Genomic DNA, 20,100 nt, shown 5'->3' on the forward strand with positions numbered 1-20,100 from the left:
CAAAAAAGGGACTGGTTTTCAGGTTGCCAGCACAGCCTGATGCTGTCTTAATGACAGTCACTGGATTGGAAGTGTTAGCTACTGTTCCGGGTGCCTGTCTAAACAACACCTTGCATTTCTGTCTCCTTGACAGAGCCTGCTACCGTGTTCCAGACAGAGCTGTTAATTAAGAGACAAAGTCCAATCTAAGCCTAGCCGACTCTGTTTTTACATAATTTTGTTTTTTATTTGCTGAGTCTTTTAACTTGATGATCCATGAACTGACGGAGCTGCCAGCTAATTTTCTACTTTTTGCTTCGCGTTTCAACAGTGCGGTACAGAAAGTGCGATTCTCCAGAACGCCAGGCCTTCTACCTTTGAGTTTGTAGTTTGAAAAGGGATTTTTTTTTTTTTAATCTGACATTTTGCCCTGAAAGGATGTGAGACGTGCAAAACTGCTGAATGTGGAAGCCACCACAGGAGGCCAAGGCATGATATTAAACGGAGTAATGAAAGAAAGCAAGCTATTGAAGTGTAAACTCAATTTTATTGAGAGTATGCTGCAGATCAGAAATGAGTAGTTTGAATCCCTGGTGCAACTGACACCAAAATATTAATGGTTTGGTACAAGCAGGAAATACAAAAATCTTTAAAAAAATCCATGTTTTCTCTGCACTTATAGAGAGGAGCATCTGTTTAAAAAGTCTGTTTGCTGAGACACTGAATACTCTATATTATTTTAATAACTTATATCTCAGCCAGCATCATAATTACAGACTTCACTTTCTTTCGATTAACTTCTCTCATAACAGGGCTGGACTCTTGATCCCTATTTTCTTTACGGATTGTAAAACAATGGCACTATGCTTATTTCTCTGGCTTGCTAACCTCTTGGATTAAACCGGTGGGGAGAACAAAATGCAATCTAAGATGCTGCAGGCCACAGTCCGTCTTCCCGCAGGACAGGCTTGTAGCGGCAGGGCAAAAATAGGAAGCATGGTCTTGCTGACTTTACGGAGCCAAGACCTGGAAGAAAATCATAGTCCTAAAGCATTGCATTCCTCCGCGATGGCACTAGCCTGATTGCACGGCCCCTGGAGAGCCAGCATGGGTTGCTTTGTCTACCTTAACTAGATTAGATAGCTCCAGTATATACTCTTTGCTAGGCTTTCCCAGTCTCTCTAGATTTTGACTAATATCAAAGGAAGGAGCAAGTAGATTCAGGCATCTTAGAAATGTTGGCAAATGAGTCACGAAACATATTGACTTTATTTGACTGGTTTTGCAATCCAGTACAAGCACAAGTTCTGTGGAGACCTTTGTATTAAAAGTAATCTCAAAGTGTACTACAAAAAAAACCCCCAAGTCGTTGGGTATAGAATGAAAGCGGCCAGTTCCTCACACAAGAGACTCAGTGACACTTTGAAAAAAGAAACCTTTGAAATAAATTACTGTGTAAAGACAACTTCCAGATCTACAGATTGACCTCAATTCGATTAATGTTAAGTTTCTAAAATCTCCTCCTTTTCTGATGGAGGCTCTGGCATTTGGATTCCAGGAGACATTTAAAATAGCATACATCCGTTTCTGAAATCTCCCACACTTGCATTATCACAGCTTGACAGCCCTTTTATGTCATGGATTTCCCCTATTGCTTTTCCTCTGTATGCTTGTTATTAGAGACATTTGCATGAAAACAAGACATTTTTTGAAAAGCGACAACTCTCAGAAATGTTAAGATACAACATTAGGTTTTCATAAGAAAACAGCAATTTATAAAACCCAAGAGGAACCGAGCTGTCATTTTTTCCCTTTTCCCAGCGAAGCTGATATCACGTATCCACCCGTTTCCAATAGATTTGCTACCTTGTATCTTGCGATAGCCCGGAAGACTAAAGGCTGTATCAGACTTTGGTTAGGGACCATCAGCGGGGTCCGTATGGCATGGTCTGTATCTCCATTTCTGATTTACACAAATCAGATGTCGAAAGATTAATTATAGCTCGTTAATATCCCAGTCAACGGACACGGCATGGATTTTGAACGTCTCTGCGATTTCCCGTCGTAAACCTGGGGGACTACGCAGTTCTTCTAAGTTTCACTGATGGCAGCTAGAAGATTTTTGATTCCTGGAAGTGTTTTGACCTAAAACGTTCATTTTACCTTAGAAGGAAGTTGACCAAAGGTGCCAGAAGTATGGGCCAGTGGGGGAGGAACACAAGAAGCAGCTGGGAAACCTGCCCTTTTGCCCTGTGCTGCTAGGAAAGGCTGTGGTTTCGAGCAAGTTCACGCTTCCGGCGTGCAGAAATCACAGCGAGCGCGAGGCGGGCTGGTTGTGCAACCACTGAAACCAAAAAAGCGGAAGACCGGTTTAAACCCCACGGCCTGGCCACTGAGAAACCGCAGCGATACCGCTGCAGGCCCGTAGCGGAGCCGGCAGGGCCGCAAACCGCGCGGCGCCCGGCGGGCAGCGCAGCGGGGGGAGGGCTGGGGGCGCCCTGCTTGGGGTCCCGGCAGCGCCCGAGGAGCGGGGTCGGGGCACGAGGACGGCTCCGTTCGGGGGGGGGCTGGCAGAGGCCTGAGGCGGGGACAGGCCGCCCGCAGCCCCCTCGGCCCCGGGCGCGGCCGTTGGGGCCCTCACATGCGGCCGTTGGGGCTCGCGCGTGGCTGTTGGGGCCCTCGCGCGCGGCTGTTGGGGCCCCTCGCACGCGGCCGTCGGGGCCCTCGCGCGCGGCCGTCGGGGCCCAGGCGTGGCCATTGGGCCCTCGCGTGTGGCCACTGGGGGCCGGGCGCGCAGCCGTTGGGGCCCTTGCACAGCCGTTAGGCCCCTCGCGCGCGGCCGTTGGGGCTTGGGCGCGGCCGTTGGGGCCCTCGCGGGCGGCCATTCGGGCACGGGCACGGCCGCTGGGGCTCGGGCGCAGCCGTTGGGGCCCTCGGGCACGGCCGCTGGGCCCCTTGCGCGGCCGCTGGGGTTCGGGCGCGGCCGTCGGGCCCCTTGCACGGCCGTTGGGGCTCGGGCGCAGCCGTTGGGCCCCTTGCACGGCCGTTGGGGCTCGGGCGCAGCCGTTGGGCCCCTCGCGCGGCCGGCGGGCCCCTCGCGCGCGCGCGCGGCCGCTGGGGCCGGCGCCCAGCGCCTCACCTGGCGGCGGGCGGTGCCGCCAAGGGCGGCAGGGGCGGCGCGCGGCAGCGGGCGGGCGGCGCCGGGAAGAGCCGGCCGGACCCGTGCGGGGCGGGGAGGCGGGAGGTGCCCGGAAGAGCCGATTTCCTCTCTCCGGCTCGGGACGGGAGCGGCGTCGAGCGAGACAAAGCGGCCGCGGCGGCTCCGGGCCCGGGATCCAGCGGCGGGTGCCCCCCTCCTCCCCTCCCGGTAACTTCGGCGGCGGCGCTGCCCGCTCCCCTGCCCTCCCCCCGCCCCGCTCCTCCGACTTGGGAAACTTTTCGCGGCGCCGCGGCCGGGCCTGGCCGCGCCGAGCCGGGCCGGGCCGGGCTGGGCTGGGCGAGCTCGGCCGGGGCCCAGGCCCGGCTCTGGCCCCCGCGACGGGCGGCCGGGAGGGGCCCCCGGGCGGCGGTGGGGGCTGGCGGCGGGGCCCGGCGCCCCGTGGCGGCCCCGTCCCGGCGCGGGCGGCGGCGGCGGCCCGGAGCGCGGAGCGGAGGGGAGGGAGCGCGGCCCGGCCCGGCCCTGCCCGCCTGGCTTCCGGGCGCCGCGGAGCGGAGCGGAGCGGGCCGCGCCGCCTCCCCGCCGGCGGCGGGGCGTGGGCCGGGGCTGCCTGCCGGGCCGCGGCGGGGCTCCGCGTGGCTGCGCCCGGGCGGTGCGGCCCTGCCCGGCACCGGGGCGGGGGCAGAGCCAGCTGCCGGGCGCGGCGGGGGCGGGAGGCTCCTGTGGGGAGAGCGGCCAGGCGGCGGGTGGCTTTTTTGGGCACGAGTAGATTAATGTTATCTTGCTGTTCAAAGAAGAGCTCTCTGCTTCCAGCAGCAGTACGGATCGGGCTGGAAGACTGTCAGCCGCAGTTACCGGACTGGTTCGGGTGGGAGCAGGGATTTTGCTTTAATAAAAAAAACGCACCAAAAAAAAACTTTCCACAGCTGCTGGGCACGGCTAGGTGAACCTGTCCGGTCCCTGCCATGGCAGCAGTCAGGTACAGGCATCTTCTACGTGGTTCCCCAGGCAACTATTTGCAGAGTTGAATCTTGCTGCTTGGCATGGGTTACCGAAAGCGTTGCTTGATTGCTTCAGTTTTGTGATGAGTTGATTTTTTTTTTGGTTGTTGGTTTTTTGGGGTTTGGTGCTGACAACACTGGTATGCTCTTCCTTCTCTGTTCTACCTGCAGATTTTTTTGTGATGCAGCTAAAACAAGCTTATGCAGTTCTCCCCCAAACTGGTGTTTGTGTTTGAATACGTAAAGTGCAACTTCTCTTCATCCCAGAACACCCCGTTTCCCTTAACTTAGCCATGTCACATTTTTTGATAGCCACCTATAATGCCATAAGACAAGTACCCTTTCTCTGCTGACCAGAAGTTTCATGCCACTTCTTACATCTAAACAATAGAGAGACTGCATCAATGCTTTCAGTCACTGTTTTATCCTCAACTCTCATCCCTGCAGCCTGTGGGCTACTGACTAATACATATTGGCCTGCTATTCTTGGTTAGTCCCTTTCACATTAGTTCAATGGGTGTGAAATATTTTAGGCTGAAAATACGTGGAGGACAAAAAAGTATGTTAGTCTCTTATATTTAGGCAAGAATTAGATGTGGTCGAAGCTTACTTCCCTGTTCCTCTCACGTTGGTCTGCCTGCCTTACCCGCAAGGCAGTGTGTATGTTATCGCTATGTCAGCGTGAGTGATCAATAATCCACTTGCCTCGTCTGAGTTATGCGCGTCCATTATTGTGTTCTCATTCCAGCATTCACAATTATGACTCAAGGCATGTTTATGGTTATTTCTATTGAAATAGTCTAGGATCTCCCTGCAGTCTTTTGTCGGTCCTGTTGTACTTCTTGTTTTGTTTTGTTTTTGGTTGTATTTTTTGTTTTGTTTTTAAACTGCATTGTGAGTAGGGAAGTGGGGGCGGTAGGAGAGGCTCTGCTAACTGTAGCTTTGATTCTAACCTACATCCTTAGTCATGCTGGCTAGATCAGACTTACAGCACTTTCAAACCCAGCTGAAGGTGCTAGTTTATTTTCAGCTCTTGGGCTAGTTTGTGGGGATGTTAGTCTGGGTTTCAATGTAGGTGAAAGGCTAAGCTTACTTTGCAGTATATGTGTGGTCTTTCAGGTACAAGGCAGATTGCCACGTATCTGTCTGGAGCACGCTAAGCTGTTTGGTTTGCCTTTGTGTGCTCAGGCAGCGTTAAGTGTTTAGAAGACTTGTTTCTCTCTTCCTGCTGAACTGAATCTTCTTGCTTGAAAGGGCATTATTTTAAGTTGAGTCATTTTCTGTTTTTTTCTTTAGTGGAAAACAGTTTTGAAAACATAAAGGAAATATCTTTGGCTCTTCTTAAGAGAAACAGATGAAAGTTCAGTTTTTGTTTTAGAAACACTTTGCTGTAATGTATTTGATAATAAACAAAATGCCGTCAGGTTTTTTTTTTTTGTCAGCTGGCTCTAATAATAGGTGTCTGCATCAGAGATTAAAGGTTTACCCACGGTGACAGGGAGGAGTACACTAGGTCAAGATTAGAAATACTGCACCCAAACTGATGACTTTAAATACCAAAGCAAATATTTACCTCTGATAAAATTTTCAAACTTTGTAAAGCATCAGCCTTTGAGATGGTGTTAAAACGTGTATAATGGCAAGTGTTAATATGCAGTTTATTCGTAGGACTTCCGTTAGTCAGATCAAGTTAACTGAAAGCTATAAAAGAAAAGTAATTTGTGTATTTCAGCTTCATAAATTTCTTCCTTCTGCAGCTGTAAGATCCAGAAACTGATCTTGCAAAAGAGTCCGCCTTAGTAGAGATATTTATGAGCTGAAAATAAGCTTTAGTAGAACTTTGGCCTGTGTGGAAGTTATACATACTGTTGCTCTATAATATCCTTTCTTATGAAAAGAATTAGTTAAACTCACAAAAATATTTAGCAGAGAACCCGATCTACTAAGCATAGATATTAAGGTTAGTCTAGAGCGAGGACATACATGGCTGAGATAGTCCGTTGAAGGACTTGCAGCTTCTGTTTTACTGGCATCTCTTGACTGTACGGGATGCTAAACGAAATGTGATGAATAAAAGAGGACTGACTTTTTAAGGACGGCAGCCTGTTGAGGTAAAGTAAGGCAAAGTTGTCTAACATAATGATAAATACCTGTTGTTGTTGTTTTCTGCTACTGTGCCTTAACTGGAAATCACTTACATTCTTCCTCTGCGAAACTTTAATGTATATAACCTTGAGAATTTGGATTTTTTACTACTCCGGGAATGCACCCTAATTTAGTTTTATAGCTCATCTGGAATAGCTCCACTCGGTGTGTTTATAGCTCGTGGATTGGTTTAACAGGGTTGCAGCTTTAGAGCAAGTACAGATGTTTGATAATTACTCCTTCATAGTGTTTTAATCCAGTGTATGAAACTTAAAACCTACCCACAAAATTGTTTACTAATACATCTTATTGGAGGAACTAAACTGAAAAGACAAGCAGTTGAGAATGAGCTGCTGCACTACAAAGCAACATGGAAAAACTGACCTCAGTGCAAATATATTTTACTCTATTGAGGTAAACATATCCCAGGAAGAATACAGTCCCTGCAACTGTAAGTGAGATCTCTCTCCTTGAATAATTGAGCCTTGTTATCTTCCATTTAGGGGAAGAGTGGGTGTTTTCCTGTCTGTGCTGGGCTAGTAGAGATTCTCCTATTAGCAAATCTGATACTTAAACAGGAGATATTATGAATCATATTTAAAGTGCCAGCTACCTTTTCTCTAAACGTGGATTACATATTTTTGTTAATCCCAGATGTACTACATAAAGCCTCTGGTAGTCCTTCTATATATGTTAATAAATAGCTCTGGTGGAATTAGAGAGGAATAACCATTTTTCCATGCTTTGTAGAGTGACAGAAACTTATTAAATACATAGGTCTTAACTACCACAGTTGTGCAAAGGGAAGTTCTCCCCAAATCTACTGATGTTCCCTTGCTTCTGTTGTAATTCTTCTAATTTATAAGACAACTGCTTGATTAATCATTTAAACTCATCAGAATCTCTTTGAAAGGCTTACTTTTTCTACTTATAAATGCTTAAGTTTAAAGAAAAATTAAGGTTGAGGTGACAGTTATCGGGATAGAGAGTGGAACAGTATCTGAGAACCTGAAACCAAGCTGGGTGTCAAATGGTTCCCCAATAATCTATTTTAATATTTTAAATGACCCAGAATGAGGAGGAGCATTGATGCACATTATAATCTACATGACAGTTCAACTCTAATTCTGCAAAGGCATTGAGGGGTTTGAGAGTAAATAAACTAGGGAACAAGTAGCAATGTGGCAGGTAGAACTTCACTGTTGATAGTATAAGATGCAGCTTAAGCTCTCAGCGTGCCTTTTTCGAAGAAACGTTCGGCTTTCTGAGCTGTCCATGTCCTGTTATGGAGCAGATCTGTGCGTCCGTCTGTATACTTTAGGATGGATTTCTGGTCAGTGCAGAGCCGAGGTCAGGGAGTAAATGATATGTTAGTGTAAGTTAGGATAGAAGATACTCCAAGACCATTGGTGCACCCTGCTCTGGAATAGCCTACAACAGCTATTGGGGAGGGGGGGAAAAAAAAAGTTCTGTGAAATTAGAGAGCTTGTGGATAGCTGATGAAAGGTCTGCAGAATCAGATTTTGTTTTTTTCCTCTCTCCCGGAGACTAACTGGAGGAAACTAGGAATACCTAAATAGGAAGGAGTAGACACATATGTAAAAGTGACTAGGCACTTCTCTCCTTTCTGTTGTCCAGCATAAGAGCCAGAGAGCATTTAGGAAAATGGCAAGTTTGCTCCTTTTCAGTTAACAAAATGAAGCATGTCGATAAGAAGTCATGCTACTAGAAACCTTGATAGTATGTGGTCTGTGTTCTTCCCCCCCCCCACCCCCCCAATTTAGGTTGCAGAGAGGTTTTCATTCGTTCTTTTATTCTGGATACTTTTATGGATGATATCCGTGTAGATCAAAGGCTATAAGGTAGGATTCTTCTTGCCATATCTATTTCTGCAGGATAGAGACACAGCCAAAACCAACTGTTCAAATAGTCTATACAAGGGATGCACTAGCAATAATAACTTGACATACCCCAAAGGGTCCGTTTAATTTTTTTCATGTAAAAGAGGATGAACTGTGTGCCTGCAAAATGGTATTTAACCTGCATAACACTGAGCAAGTCAGGATTAATCTTTATAAAGTGCTTTTGAGGTCTCCAGCTAAAGCTATAGAAAATTAAGTATTTTTATTGAGCTGAATAATCCAATTCAGAAAAGGTGGTGGAGAAGAGCAGAAGATAAGATTGGTGATATGCTCACTGAGAAGCAAGAAGATGCAAGTAGGCTTTACTCCTGCTTAAACTTGCCTAATAAAAACTTGCAAGCTGCTTGTTCTGTACCTGCTTTCTTGCAAGTATATTATTGTACTGTAAACTTGAGAAAAGTGTTTTCTTTAGTGTGACTTAAATCTAGACTCTTACTACTCAATGTTGAAGAGTTGCGTAAGATTTTGGATAATTCATAAAACAGTATTTCATGATGAATTCTGGACGTGTATGCAAGTGAAAAGTGCTGTATAAACTTAGCATACACTTTACCATTTGTTGTGAAATAAAGTTCCAGTTCAACCAATACCTGATGTCCAGGTGTTTGTGAATCTCGGTATCTTAAAATTAAATGATCCCTTAAATAAAGGGATGAGAAGTCAGAACAGTGAACTGGATGGAAATAGGGAGGGAGGTCCATCCAGCCTAGTGTCCTGTCTCCATGACCCCTTGTCAGGAGGCTTGATTGTACTTCTCCCATCACCTTCTTGTTAGTCTAGTCCTTGTCTGAGGCCTAAAGCTGTGAGACCTTCTCCTGGCCTTGGCCAAGCTGGCTGTTAACACCAGGAGGAGGAAGTACGACAGGAGAGGGACCCCAGGTACAATAGAGGACCCTACTTCCATTGTCACGCATGGACCAGTATCTGCTGTCTCCTTTGCCTTTGAGGAGTGATGGATGCTGTTGGGTAGTCTTTGGTGTCCCCCCACTGGTTCCCTGTTCATAGTTTTTGAGGCTTACCCCCTTTCTTTTCAGCTTGTTTTTCCTTGCAGTCATTTGCCTCTCTTCTCTCTGCGTGCTTTTCCCACCTCCCTAGTCCTTTTTCTTGGGTGGTGGGAGTGTATAAAGCCATCTCTAATAGGGAAAGCAGCAGGAACAGTAAGCAGTGGTGAAAGCCTTGAGCAAAACATAAGAAAAGGCCAAACAAGTAGCATTACTTCCCCACAGTGCTCTGCCAATCTCCTCCAGCTTAAGAACTTCTGAGCCAGGAGTTCTAGCTCTGCTTTTAATAGCCTTTGACAGACTCCTGTGAGTTTGTCCAGTTACTTTCATGGCCAGTGACCAGCGCTTGGTGAAGTGCTATTCAGCTTTTGACACTAGCAGTCTCTTCTGCAGGTGCAGAGAGTCTGTCACTTGATTGTATTCAATAGGCTCAGTTCAATGACTTTATTCCATTCAAATTGACAAACCTGACTGAGAGTTGAAAAGCTTCATACAAACTACAAGTGAAATGAATAACGTGACGTATTTTCCGAGAGACTAAAAAATGAGGATCTGGATTAGATGGATGAAAAGGTCTGGAACGGTTTAAGTTTCTATACAAAATAGGGCCTTGTAGTTCCTGCTATTTAGTACTTCTTGGAAGATGCGTTTAATTACAGACCGCTGCTGTTGCATCTAAAAACACATTTTGTAACTAACGTTAAACAATACATCGTGAAAATAGAGATGTGAGGAAGGCTTTTGGGAAAATAGGCATCGCCCTTATTTGTTAGTCCATGGCCCTTCCACTGCTGGTGAGATCTTTAATCAAAATGTTCTTATTTTTGTCCTGATACCAAAAAAAAAAAAAAGAGTGAAACGTGATTGTTTTTGTTTTCCTAGCTGCGCTTAGAGAGAAAAAAAATCAAAGAAATAGGATGCAACAAACAGTAGCCAAAAAAAAAAAAGCTACTAATTAGTGGCAAAACAGAGCAAGAGAAATTAATTGTACAGCGTTAAAAGCTTATAACCTAAAAAACAAGTACTAAATTAATTCCCAGTCTGTATGCATCAGTATTTTGTGTCAGGTGTTTAAAATTATTTAGCTTGTAAGCATAATCAAATTGTCTTAACCAATTCTTAACAGAATATTATGGGCCTAATACAAAGTTCGTTGTTACCAGTGAAAGACGGCATTCGTCAGAACCGGAGAATGAGACCGTCAGTGTAAAGCCAATTAAACAGCATTTCTTGGCTTGTCTGTTCTTTCTTCCTTATCACTATCTAGTTTCCTGTTCTTGGGGTGAGAAGTAGGGAGTGAGAGGAAGTACATTTGCACATGTATGCATGCACAATTTTTTGGGGGTGTTTAATCTGGTATAAATTGGTGTCCAGGCCGTATACGGCCAAGTTATCAGCGTAAAAATCCTGTTTTCTCCTTTTTCTAACAAGAAGAACTAAGCACCGACTCCTTCTTCTTGAACCTTCTAATTACTTTCTATTGCCTTTTTAGGAAATATGGGTGAGTGGTGATGGTGGGGGTGTGTGTGGTGGTGTTTTTTTTTTTTTTTAATTCAATTTATTTTAATCGTACCTCCATGTTTTAAGGTGGTGTTTCTCAAATTTCTTGGCCAGATGGGTCCTTGCTAGCTCCGATTCTGATGGAGCACTATACCCTTAGCAAATCTGTACTTGCTAATTCTGGAAAGGTGGTTATGGCTTTGCAGATAACTGGTGCGCATCCACAAGTTAATTGCACCTTTGGTTTTAAAGTTATTTTCCTTTTTGAAGAAACTGCAACATTGTCATCAGTCTGTCCCCTCTGTTTTCTCGGCTAGCATCCTCAGCTTTGTGGCAGTTTGTGGGGAGGGGAAGGTTAAAACACCTTACCTCACACACTCTGATGGATAAATTTAAAAGCTACTTAACTCTTCCCACTAACCCTTATGCGTTACATTCCTGTTGACTCTTTTTCCTGAGGTTTGCTTTTGTGTTTCTCCTTCTTCACTAGTAGTGTATGTTGGTAGAGCTGCAAGTTGAAGGTTGTCTGAAGGCATGCAGCGACGGTGCGGTTCTTTTTCCTATATAACTCATATATATACTCATTGCTTGTATTTAAAAGATGTTGTGAAGGCTGCTCTTTGCGTGAAGTGAAATTCTTGGCCTTCTCACTTTTGACTTTTTTTTTTTTAAATAGTTGCTTTATTCTTTTTTAGATAAGACTGTCAGACTGTTCCTGAATGAAAGTAGAGGGCTGGAAAAAGAATTCTAAATAACTTTTTCTAATAACTTTAGAAAACGCTTCACTCTGAGGAACCCTTGAGCCCATGTTCTCCTCTTTTGCTTCAGCGGATACGCTTCTTTTAGTAGCTTATGCAATTCAAAAGAACTATCTGGTTTTTCACTCTTTTAATGTGATTGAATCTTTTTTCTTGTTATATAGTCTTTAATTGATACTGTACTAGGCGTGCAACTGAGAAAGAATGAGATATTTAACCTCTGTTAATACATACTGACCACTTCATCATTGTTTCAGCAAATTGTCTTTTATCAAACCTCTAATTATAGTGCTCTCTCATTCGTCAAAATATGACTGTCAGCTCAAAGAACTCCGGTATCTGTGCATTTCTGTTTAAAAATGGTCAGTGAAGGTCTAGATTTAGGAGATGTGGTCAGCTAAAGAAACTGCAGGGTATTGCATAACAACCTACCAATTTAGGAATGAAAATGTGGTTTGAGTGGGGTCAGATCCTGGTTATTTCTGACTGTATAGCTTAAACTGCCCTTTTTATTGCACATTGAGTGCTGAAGAAGATCAGAGCGAAAATGCCCAGGTTTTTTTTGCCCTTTATTGCCAGCAATCACATTTTCTTGCAAGCTAAGCAAGAATCGGTTTTGCAACACTGGTAAATTCTTGTACCAACTGATAAAACAGACTAATTTATAACAAACTCTTTTATTTCAGGAATATTTGCAGTAAAATCAATTTGTTGAAAGGTTGCCCCTTTCTGCTTATGTATTCATTGCTAACTTGAGTTTGGTAATTCAATTCTGCGTTAGCATAATTTGAGGTTTGAAGAGCCATGCTCTGTAGCCACAGCCTAGTTACTCTATCTTCCCTTACAGCGTGCATCCCTGGAGCCTGAAATGTGTACTGTGGTTCTGTAAGTGGCAGTAAGCTAAGCTGTTCTTGGATGTTGTTTTGAGCCTCAAGGGTAGGAAGACACCGTGAGGTTAGCAGGGTTCTCAGTAGTTGATTAAAAGTGGCCCAGCAGAGGTAGTCTCACCTGGGCTCTGAAGCGCCCCCCCCGCCTCAGCCGGGCTGAGCCCACTTGTTTTGTTTGAAGCTGTCACCGGTTTAAGCTTAAATGTGAGAAATGTGGCTGTGAGAGGGCTGGAGCTTGGGGGTTGGACGTTATCTTCACTGTTTATTGTTCCTCTTGCTGCTGTTGTCTTAAAATGCAGGCGTGTTGCCTTTCAGCTGGATGATGAGAATGCTGCACTCCAGAGAGCAGACGGCTAAAATATGTCAGTTCAAAATCTAGTGATTAGTCCCTTTGGTGGTGTTAGTACCGCCGGTTTTAGGCATAAAATGCACCAGTCTTGTTGTGAAGACAAAATGAGTGGTTTTATTATTTGTAGTAAAAGCTCGCCTGAAATACTTCTCATGACATGCCATCTCCCTTTGCCCAATTTGAAATCTTGCAGCTAGAACGTTAAAATCATCTTCGTTATGTAGGATATGTATATCCGATGTATGTTTATAGTTTAGAAAAAGCACGTGCATCTGGTAAAGCATTGTCTTGATACCCCACCAGTTTTTCTTGTGTGTAGTTACAGTCCTGCTTGAATTTTGTTGGAAGCTGGTAACTGTGCAGAAATAAATGGGAGGCTTGTTCTGACATACCATAATCTCCATCTGGACAGTTAAATGGATACAAGCATGAGTTTGGTTCTTGCATCCTTTTAGGATATCATCCATGAATTGAAGCCTTAACGTGGCATCAATAAACCACAAATTGCTCGTGCTTGCTGTGATTTGGCTTGCCACGCACCTCCACTCTAGCTCTTTTGAGGCAAAACATTCATGCCAAAATAAGATGATCAAAGCATAATGCTTGTGTAACTGAAGGCAGGAGGCTGCTGTTAGCAGTGGCTTCTCTGAAAATGTTTCATTTGTTGTGAAATTACTGCAGTGATCCCAAGAACACTATGCTAAAGTTGTTTCCCCAAAGTATGCCTTCCATCCTTCTAATGATGGCTAGACCGAAACGAAGACTTGACAAACCTATTTAAAACAAAATAGTTTTCTTTTTATGTTTTACTTTTGTGCTGTGTTTTTACAAAATGTGTTCTCTTTGGAAATGAAAGCAAGTTACTTGTATCTACAATAGAACATCATTTAAGTAGGGGTTAGGAGCTATCTCATACTCCTTTGAAAAGTGTGGAGTATATTAATTTGGTCACGTGTCACGCATGGTTTCATGGGACAAGGCATGGTATATGAAGGTCTTCATTCCAGAAGGAAATAGGTAGCAGGCTTTTTATGGGAGACCGCTAGCTTTGGTAACAAGTCTCAGTGTAATAGCGCAGCTGGCAAAACATAACTCCCATGTAAGAAGAGAAACGAGTTATAAACTTCATTGCTTTCTGTAGGGACACCAGATTAGATTGCATTTCTTAACAGCAGAATCTAAAGATGTGCTAAATAAAAGGATAAATAAAGAAGCATTTGTTTATTGCTGTCAGCAGAATGCTTTCTGACCGGCGGTTTCAGGTTACTCCGTACAGGCCTTCTACAGCAGCAGAGAGAAAAACCTATAAAGACAGACTCTGAGCATTTGATCTGAATGGTAATTGTTCCACCCTTGAAACGGGTGAGAAACATGCTTATCTGAACGTGAATTTTATTCTTTTAGTTTGGCTGGTTACTACAGCCTGTATAGAAGTATTTGGGAGAGCTGAATGCACGCAGGTGACATATTTTAATAATTCAAGAATATGATCCATGCATTATCTGTAATTTGTATTTATGTTTAAGATTGTGACTCCTGAATACTAAAACTTTCTAAGGAAAAACTTCCTTGCATTTATGGTGGAGAAGAAGATTTGGTAGCTGAGCAGAAGTTTAAGATTGAAAGTTGTGTTAGAAGAGGGTGACCAGCTATTTTTAGCTGCATAGACTTGACATTAAATCAAAACTGCCTAAATCCTTTCTGAAAAGCATCATTTATGCCAAACACCCTTGACTAGCAGCTGTTCAACCATTAAGTACTTCTTTAGTTGTGGAACAAGGCTAATAAATTAATTTGGGAGCTGTGAAGGGAAAGAGCAAAGAATGAAAATGGTTCTTTCTGAGTACTCTTAGTTATATGGAAAACAGTCTTGAACTGTCAGTAGAACATAACCAAACCCCTGAACGTGCAGATGAACTGGGCTTAAAATGCAATGTCCCTTAGACATCTTCAGAACAAAATGTTCAGAAGGTTCATACTTAGTGTGTTAGATACCCAGTCTTTCTGTTCTGCCTTGTTCTCCTCCTTCAGCAGGGTTAAAAAGTCCCTGCAGATTATCAGATGGGTTAGGGACCTAGGTTAAGAAAAGAAAACAAGAGAGTCTTCTCAGGAGTAGATACGTGTGGTTCATTTTCTGTCTGGAAGATAAAACTGAATCATCTTGTCATGAATTCCACCGTATTCCGTGCTCATGCCTTGGATGGTGGAATAAGGGATACATTCATTGCATTTGCACAGAGTATCGGAAGACAGTCTGCAAGTGTGTTACAGGACGGAATTATAATTCGAAAGAGCTGTGACTACTTAGAGAAATACAAGAAGAAAAAATAGGCTGCCAAATAATGCAGTCAAATACATATTAACTGTGCCTGAGCAAAATCAGCTGCACTAAATGGGCAACAACTAGCTGGGTAGCAGGAAGGGAGTTAATATGGAAGATGTTCTCCCAGATATATACTAAGTATTATGTTCAAAATGTTTTTGTACAGTACTCTTGTTTGTTTTTGAATACTATGATGCTCAAGTTCAGCATGCAGTGTATTGTGGTTGGCCCCCCACTGCGATACTAAGACCATTGGTTGAATACCACTTTTCCTCAAGCATACCAAAAGAGAACGGCAAGTGTAGTTAAAGGCTTTTAGAAAGCAGCCTGTCAGGATAGTTAAAATTTGAAGACTGGTCAAAGATGGTATGTTAAAAGACTGTTGCAAAGAGGGAATGTTATTGTTTGCTGCAGATAACATGAGGTGGTGGGCTTAAGTTGTAGCACAGGAGACCAGCAGTTCGATCTTCCGCTGTGTCTAAGTGAAAGAGGTTGGATCCAGTCCAGCTAGGGAGACTGAGATCTCCTGGTACAGAAGAGGTTGAACTTACTGTACTGTTCAGCAGGGCCAAAGAGAAAGGGAGTGTGCATGGGAGTGGAACTTGGGAAAACAGGACCATGCGCACTAGACCTCTCAGTGATACTGTAACTTGGGTGGTGCGTAGAGCTCATTGTTGAAATAGTGGCTCCTTCATGGGTTGAAAAATCTTGGAGGCCTTCAGGATGCTTCTGTAAGGAAACAATATAAATGCATTCTTATACGTACCAAAGTCTAGAAATTATTTGCATGCCAGTATTCGGGAAGAGCGCGTGTCTTAAGTTATTCTTAAAACCTTGAAGTACCAGTTTTTGAAAACACTACGGTCTTTAGTTGCTCTTTTCAGAAAGACCACTGTATGCATATCACCTTCAGTGCATTCAAGGTATGTCAGCTATTTCTGGGTGGTATGCAAATGCAGCCGCAGCAGCTTAATGCATCCTGCTGCTCAGATAAGGAGCTGCTGCTAGCTGTATCCTAACCTCTGCTCAAAAAGCCTGGGAAGTGTCTAGGGGTGCAGTTTCATGGCAGAGCTGACTTTAGTCGGGGCTGCTGCCATCCCACCCTCTTCCCTGTGCAGTCTCATCTCCCTCTTCAGGAAAGCGCACTGCCAAGGGAACTGCTATGGTTACTGCATTACTCAGAGACCATTTTAGTTCCCTAAACCATATCAGGTAAGTGCCAATGTTGGTGTCAGTTTGAGGCAGGTTTTTGGCAGGGGAAGGAGTGGTAGGACTGCAGCAACGCTTTCTTAAATTAGTTTAAAGTATAATGGAAACCTGTTCTTAATCTTTAGGTGTTGATGGGACTTTGATTTGTTGTAGAAAGCAGAAGGTAGGTTGTCCTGGAGTAGCAGGTTTTTCCTGCTTACAGAGCTGCTAGTTGGCTGGAACCTATGAAGTTTCTGGAAACAAAAGAGGACTCTGAAAATGACTTCTTTAAACTCAAATTCTTCCCCATGCTCCTCATGTTGGGTTTTAGCATGCTTACGAGAACAAGCTATAACTGCCTTACTTTGGAATGCCTGCTGAAGTAATCGGCACCGTCACAACCAGTGTGATAACCGCAAGAGCTCAGAGTTAACCTGCTGCACTGAGTGTGGCTTAACGTTGCAGCCTCGCATGTCTAACAGTTGGATAGGCTGAAAGGACGTTCCCACTCTTTGCAGCGGCTTCACTTGACACTGCAGTTTCAGTGGGCACAACTTAGGTGAAACAACAAACTTTACCCTGTCTTTTCGCTTGAATGCCTTTGGTGACAATGCTGGCTTAGCAGCCATCTTCTCTCACCGTTGGTGCTTCTGCTAGTGGAAGTATTTGTGGTAGCATGGTGAACCAGATGGAGATCTGATCCCACCATGCAAAAATGGATTTTTTTTCCCTCCAGGCAATTCAGTTCTCCCCCATCTGGTTAATCATTCAGCCATGAGAAAAGCTGTGCCAGTGCAAAGGGGGTGTGATGTGAAGATGGGAATGAGCTCCTAGAGGAGTGTAGGAGGATGAGCATGGGTTTCTAAGCAGCTTTGCTGCTGATTATGAAACCGCAGTCTGGGCAAATGCAACTTCTTGAGTGGTGGTGTCTTGCTATATATTCCAGCACTTTAGATTCAGCGTTGCCAGCTCTCTTCCGCTTTTTGGTATATGCTGGTTTGTCCTTGAAATTCCTGCTGCAAGTACATGTACTGCAATATGTACAGTTCGTTGTAATTCTGTGCTGTGGAAAACCTGTTTCTGGATGAGATCGTTTCAAAGACGTGGGATAATCCAATGTTATACTGGCCTTCATTTGGGTCCATCTTTCTGAAGAATGTCATCACTCTTTATTACGTGTTACAGTTAATGAGGTTGCCAGGGGAATCATTTCATGCTCTCAGAGAGAGAACAATTAATCACTCTGCTGCAAAATCCTCTGACTTTGTTTACTAGATGTTATCATATTTAATTCAGTGAGGTAAAAACTTGAACAGTCACAAGAATAAAACAAGTGTCAGAATTAGAGATTTCTTATCTTGAGAAAGCAGCCCTGCTTTAACTTGGCCCTGAGAGTCACTTTTATCCCCTAAACCCACCCAATTCACATTTGCATTTGTAAGTTATCCTATTTTTGTATTCTTCAAAAGCATTTAATTGAATAAACATTATATTCAATGCAGTGTACAAATGATATCCAAGTCATTGCCGCTAAACAATATACTTGATATCGAACCACGTTTTCAAGGTAAACTTCAATAAAGTTCATATTAAATAGTCTCACAGACCATTACTTTTGGCCGGGTTAGAAGATTTGTGAACTATCATATTAACAAGTTAGTGGTTGAATTGCTTTCATTATCCTACCAGTACAACAAAACGCATCTTTTTACAGTCTTCTCCACAGCCCTGTACTTTGTCTCTATAAGAGGCATAACAACACTAAATATGTAGAAATAACTTTCAGCTATAAACTAGGTGGGTTTTCCAGATATCTGTGGGTAGATCTCAGAAGCCATAAGGCTTTCAACATATTTTTATCGGCTACTTACGTAGCCGGCGCTTAAACCAGCTACTCAAGAGGGAATAAAACAGTGAAATAACTTGCTCAGAGCAGGACAACTCTCACAAGAGTTACAAGAGTAACTGGTAAGCGCTAGCCCTGGTGCAAGAGTGAGGAAGAGGAGTCCATGCCTCCTGCAGCAAATCAGCGGTCAGCTGGCCGCCCTGTTGGGGACTGCCGCCTGGCATGCCTTCTGCTGCTAGAATTGGAACCATTCATTTCCATTTTTAAGCTTTTGATTTAAAACCATCAGAAATATTGTATGCTAAAAGATTCTACTTGTTTTTCTTTTATAAGCTTTCAGCTTTTTCAAGTTTTCTTTAGTCTTCAGCAGCGTGGGCATTGTGAGCATGGGAGTGAGGGGAATGACAAAAGGGCAAAAGTGTATTTTCACACTTTTCACCCTTTTTCACACTTTTAGGGCAAACGTGTGTTTTAGTACTGTCTCAAGTACTTAATCTGTTGCGTTGTATTGTATCCTTTGAGAAAGCATAAGGCTCTGATGATGCTGGAACATTACACCTGGTGAAGGTGCTAGTGATCAAAGCCAGGTGATGTTAAGCCCCGCTTTGTCAGACTTCTCTCAGTCCTGAGCTTCTCAAGTGCCTCAGAGTGTGGGTGGTGGTGGTGGCTGTTGTTTTTTAAGGGAAGGAGGGAACCACGTCTGTGCTGTTTCTGCATGTTTGAGTTCAGTTGTCAGTGTCGGAGTATAAAGTGGTCAGTTGTTGGTGTGTGTTGCGAACAGCATTTGTTACTAACCTTAGTGGCTTGCATCCTGCTTCTCAAAAATAATGGAAGACTGGGCTTATCTAGCAGTGTAGGGGTATCTGGTGCTGCTAGAGCATCTGTAAGATGCCATTCAGACAACGCCCTGTCCAGAGTAAGTTTTAAAAAATATCAGCTACTAAGCTTTTGAAAGAGCTCTGACAGCAATTGCTTAGGTGGGAAGGAGACCTTAAACTTCTCTTCTTGACTTCCTTGGAGATTCAAAGTTACAGACTTGTGCCCAGTGTAATCTTGCATTTTGAGGACAACCCTTAGCATGAAAAGCTGGAATAAAAGCAATACAAACTGATTCTGTGGACTTGTAAATATTTTAAATCCTGTTTTGTTTTTTTTCCTCTGAAATTGCAGGTCTAATCATCTGGCTATTTCTTGGTTGCGCTATTCAGTATCCTGGTGTTAATCTAAAGATCTGTTTTAGTTGATTCTTCAAACTTTTTTAGACTATTGGTTTCAAAATCAAAACTATTTTAGCTTCTAACAGATTTCTTCATGTCAATCTGCTTTTTGTTCCTATGTAAATGTTAAGGGAAAGCGGAATAGATATGTAAGTCGTTAAATACGAACCAGCTCGGTATTCTGGCTTTATAAGACATACATTCCGTTATTTTACCTCTGTACTTCCGAAAGTTGAATTGGAATAGACTGGTAGCTCAAATTACTTGAGTTAAAACCCAGCTCTGTGTTTGACAGAGTACTTAAAGTAGTGGCTTGCGGTGGAGCTGAGTAATGCTTGAGAAAACAGGGCATTTTTTCCTGTCTTTGAAGCTCAGAGGTTCCCTCCTTCTCCCCCAAGGCTGCATGCCGTCTCTCAAAGCCCAGCTCTGGCAGCGCAGGAGAGCCAGCCCAGCTTGCAGTCAGCAGAAACCTGGAAGAGTTTAGCCCCTTTCCCTCTGTGCTTCATGGCTGAAGTGCCCACATTGCCCATGAGGTCCTTTTTCATTGCTTGGGAACCAGCCGGGAATAGATTAAGCGTTACCTACGTACTTCCTTGTTCTGAATAAGTGTCCCAACGCCTTGATTGGCATCTGATAGACTATTGCAGCTTTCGGATAGTTTGTTTCTTTGTTTATTTTTTTTTTTAAATTTCCTAACAGAGCCATGCAGATAATGTCTGTATATTTTATAGAAAGCACTTTTTTTATATTTATTATCACAAGTTAAACAAAAACTGTTATTTCCAGAAACTGTGTAAACTTAAATTATGCAAAACAGCTGTGTTCTG

The 20,100-nt window shown here is 43.8% G+C and overlaps 1 protein-coding gene across 1 annotated transcript in view; it reads left to right on the forward strand.

The window, feature by feature from the left end:
- The first annotated feature begins 3,177 nt into the window (after nucleotides 1–3,177).
- Nucleotides 3,178–20,100, forward strand: part of CTNNA1 (catenin alpha 1) — a 120,015-nt gene continuing 103,092 nt past the window's right edge. The window contains exon 1 of the mRNA XM_068959782.1: nucleotides 3,178–3,346. The gene's annotated coding sequence lies outside the window, so the exon portion shown is untranslated. The remainder of the gene's footprint in view (nucleotides 3,347–20,100) is intronic.

The sequence above is a fragment of the Struthio camelus genome, chromosome 13, assembly GCF_040807025.1.
Source record: "Struthio camelus isolate bStrCam1 chromosome 13, bStrCam1.hap1, whole genome shotgun sequence".
Taxonomy (NCBI): domain Eukaryota; kingdom Metazoa; phylum Chordata; class Aves; order Struthioniformes; family Struthionidae; genus Struthio; species Struthio camelus.